This window comes from Mytilus californianus, unplaced genomic scaffold, assembly GCF_021869535.1.
Source record: "Mytilus californianus isolate M0D057914Y unplaced genomic scaffold, xbMytCali1.0.p SCAF_2, whole genome shotgun sequence".
Classification (NCBI taxonomy): domain Eukaryota; kingdom Metazoa; phylum Mollusca; class Bivalvia; order Mytilida; family Mytilidae; genus Mytilus; species Mytilus californianus.
The window spans coordinates 63,758,458-63,762,997 of NW_026262668.1; the positions used below are offsets into that span (position 1 = coordinate 63,758,458).

At 33.1% G+C, this 4,540-nt stretch overlaps 1 long non-coding RNA gene across 2 annotated transcripts; it reads right to left on the reverse strand.

Moving 5' to 3' along the window:
• Positions 1-304: 304 nt before the first annotated feature.
• On the reverse strand, positions 305-4,334 carry LOC127730223 (uncharacterized). Of its 2 annotated transcripts, none has more exons than XR_007995000.1 (2): positions 2,664-4,334; positions 305-2,495 (listed from the first exon to the last, which is right to left on the reverse strand). It is a non-coding gene; the product is annotated as an uncharacterized LOC127730223 (long non-coding RNA). The 2 variants fall into 2 exon arrangements; XR_007994999.1 differs by having other exon boundaries at positions 2,580-4,334.
• Between the last annotated feature and the right edge of the window lie 206 nt (positions 4,335-4,540).

Consider the following 4,540-nt stretch of genomic DNA (forward strand, 5'->3'; position numbering starts at 1 on the left):
ATTATTACTTTTTATTTTGCTCCAAAGAGACAGTTCTCATCATGGTGATTGCTATATATATCTTTACTTATTTCTACTGGTTTTTTTTCACGATAGCTAAATGTGCAAATTCAAAAAGCTTAATTAAAAACTCAAGCAATTTAAATCATTGCAAACATATTCAAAACCGTTTATTATGATAAAAAAAAAATTTCACTATCATAATTTATCTCACAGCAGAACAATAAATAGCACATAGAGCAAAATGTGAAGATCACTTGCTTCATAACGTTATAAATTTTCAAAAATAGCATTCTATTTTATAAAAAAATGTGGTAAATAATTTTAAAGTAGATTTTTTCAAACAATGGTTGAATTAGTTTTAATACTAGTGTGGTGTTATATTTGTAATATTTTTTGGGGTGTTCTTTTTTGTATTACTAGCTATTATAATCCCTAAATGTACTGGAACTGATAAAAAATGTGTTTTCTTTAAATTGTGTATTGTATGCAGAAGAGAATTTTAAAAATAGTATAATTGATATATGACGTAAAAGTAGTAGTGGCGATTGCATATTTTGGGTTGTTCACAAATTAAATTCTACATCAGGTCACGTGGGTAGCTTAAAATTCGATATAATGACCACTGCCAAATTTGGTTCTGATTTCAAACATTTTCAACATAAATCGATGTACCTTATTCCAAAGGCTTATTCTATCGGTGCATTACATTTGCGCACATTACTATTACATTTGCGCGTAAAAATTATTACTTTTGCGCGTAGCTTTTGACTACATATGTGCGCATTCATCTTACATGTAAATTCATGTAAATTTAGGCAAACGCGTGTAAAAATTATACTTATTTATTAATTTAATTAACTAATTACAAGTAACCCTTCAGTTAGTCGAAGACATCGGCTCACCAACGAGGAGATGGAATTTGGGTTTCGAGCAGGCTAAATCCGTTTCATTATACACAAACACGAAAAAACTGCGCGCAAACTTAAAAAAATATAATCCCCAAATACGCGCAAATGTAATGCTCCCTATTCTATTGGCCGACTAATGAATGTGTTTGATTGTTTAAGCAAATTTTGTATCGACCAAAATGCAAGTAATCCATTTGACGAGCTATTATCGTGTGATAAACTTCTTTCAATGATGATTTTACAAATGAAGAAATAGGGAGACATCATTATGCCTTAACAAAAAAAATTACCTTACAGAGGCTATGAAAACAAAAAAAATAGATAATGAATGCAAATGAGACATAAGTTTATTTTTCGTCCTTCCCTTCGCTAATATAGATTGAAAATATCAGTCGCTCGAAACAATGTGAAGTTTTTGTGCTCGTTCGCTACGCTCACTTGCCAAAAACGGTGTACATCGCGGCTGATATTTTACGATATCAATGTGTAGAAAACCGATAATCTATACATGTACAGTTTTTCTTTCTTATCTAACTTTGCTAGTTCTTGACGTACTATTGATATTATTGATATATAGAAGTCTTGGTGCATTCTTTGTCATGAAAGTTTTTACAAATATAGTTATGTGATTTAATATGACATTACTGTAATACATTGGAATGGTTATGATTATAATGATTTTAACACTTTTATTGTAAAACCATTATCACAACATTCTATAATAGTGAATTGATGTGATAATTTATAAATTTATTTCAACTGCATGCATAATATTTCAAACTGTATTTGTACGAATTGTTCTAAAATTTCATGGATGCACATCTGTTTTCCTGACTATTGGTGCAACAGATGCAAATGGGTAATATATATATATATATATATGACGGATCATTTACAAAATATAAAAACAACCCCAACTATAGTTTGGACGTATAGTGGATCTAGACGAAGGGACCCGGACCCCCTAAGGCCGAAATTTTGTTTTGATACATTTTTCCATTCTTCTTATTTTTTACTGCAGTCATTTTTTCGTTTTCGGTAGGCAACTACTCGCCTTCATTTTGAACATTGGATCCACCGCTAATGGTAAGTCCAAATTTAAACATTTTAATGACGGTGCCAAATGTAATGTATTTTGGCAAACATCTGTAATACCGGTACATTGTAGTACATTGTAATATTTATTGTTTTATATGATTAGATTTAATAAACACAAGTTATATTGACTACATTTATAAATCACAAATTAGGCCTTTGATTAAATGCACGTCCTTCGGTATCTGTTGGACATTTGTCTCATTGACAAGCATACCACATCTCTTTACTTGAGACCTAGAGTTGTTTACATTCCCGTCTTTCGGTCTCTGTTGGATATTGGTCTCATTGACAAGCATACCACATCTCTTTACTTGAGACCTAGAGTTGTTTACATTCCCGTCCTTCGGTCTCTGTTGGATATTGGTTTCATTGACAAGCATACCACACCTCCTTACTTGAAACCTAGAGTTGTTTACTTTCCCGTCCTTCGGTCTCTGTTGGGTATTGGTCTCATTGACAAGCATACCACATCTCTTTACTTGAGACCTAAAGTTGTTTACATTCCCGTCCTTCGGTCTCTGTTGGATATTTGTCTCATTGACAAGCATACCACATCTCCTTACTTGAGACCTAGAGTTGTTTACATTCCCGTCCTTCGGTCTCTGTTGTGTATTGGTCTCATTGACAAGCATACCACATCTCCTTACTTGAGACCTAGAGTTGTTTACATTCCCGTACTTCGGTCTCTGCTGGATAGTTGTCTCATTGACAAGCATACCACATCTCCTTACTTGGGACCTAGAGTTGTTTACATTCCTGTCCTTCGGTCTCTGCTGGATAGTTGTCTCATTGGCAGTCATACCACATCTCCTTATTTGTATACAATGTGTTATGCCTCAAAAGACAAACAGATCACATACAATGTACAATACGCCTGTTGATGAGATTAAGACCAGTGCTCATGAACATTATAGTGTATACCTCTAATAGTGGTATTTGTAGGCATTTGTACTATATAAAAAGAAGGAGATGTGGTATTATTGCCAATGAGACAACTATCCACCAAAGTTCAAATAAAGTGGATGTAAACAATTATAGGCATTCGTGCGGCCTTCAAAAATGAGAAAAAATCCATACTGTATAGTCGGCTATAAAAGGACCCGACATGAAAACATGAAACAATTCCATTGAGAAAACGAACGGCCTAATTTAAACAAAACACTTTACGAAAAACAAATATGACAGACATGAACCAACGACAACCACTGAACTACAGGTTCCTGTCTTGGGAATGTGGCGGGGTTAAACATGTTTGTGAGCGCTCAACCCTCCCCTAACCTGGGACAGTGGTGTAATAGCACAACATAAGAACAAACTTTAAAAATCAGTTGGTTCGTTTATGAATTACACGAAACCCGATAATTGATAGTTAAATTTACTTGAATTTGAAAAGCTAAAACAAAGTGCTTTAACTTGTGACTCAATCCCAAATAAAACTCCCAGTCTAGGGAAAAAAATGCTTTTTCATTAATAACAGAGTTCTCACAATGTGATATTTCTGATAAAATGTATGCCAAGTCTAACAGATACAATCAGAATCCTTTTGGGCTAGATTGTATTAAGATTATATATTCTGTGTCTTGTATTTCAAATGTATTTTTTTCAATTGTATATTTTTTCTTCGTTTTTCATATCAATATTTCGAGCAATATTTAGTATGCGGCTTACACAGCTACTTTAGTAACAGTAATCGTAACGTACATTTAGTGAGATGCATATTTACTGTATACCGGTTAAGATGCATATAAACTGCACATCTGCATATAAAATGTAACTGTACTTTCGTTGAGATGCATGTTAACTGTGAAAATTCATATAAATTGTATATCTGTAAAGTTGTGTATACATGTAGTTAATATAAACAAGTCTAAATTGAAAACAACGTCCAATCCTATGATTGCGTTGGATAAAAACCGCAATTTTTATACGTGTGCATGTAAAACAAATTTCTTGGTAGAGGGGTCTAAATACAGCACAAATAACATTTTCCAAAAGACCAAAATAGTGAAAAAGTATATTTTCACAAAACGCATTTGACTAACAGGTCGAACAACGGATGTTCTTAAACCCTGCTGACTGCCATTGGCGATTGCCAAATAAATTGATCACCAGTATAAAATGGATCTTAATATTAATTTAATACCAAACAGAAAACAATAAACTTGTGGAAAAGATGGTTTACCACAAACATGAGGTGCAAAAATTTTATACACCATATCCGGATTTCGACAACTAATGTCTCTTCAGTGATGTTAGGGATCGAAACAGTATTTGGAAGGCCATATAATTTACCTCAATTTAGGATAGACTCTGGAATTTTAAAGAGTCGAATATAATACAAGCCCAAACGGAAAAATATAAACAAGTCTAAATTGAAAACAACGTCCAATCCTATGATTGCGTTGGATAAAAACCGTAATTTTTTATACGTGTGCATGTAAGACAAATTTCTTGGTAGAGGGGTCTAAATACAGCACAAACAACATTTTCCAAAACACCAAAATAGTGAAAAAGTATATTTTAACAAAACG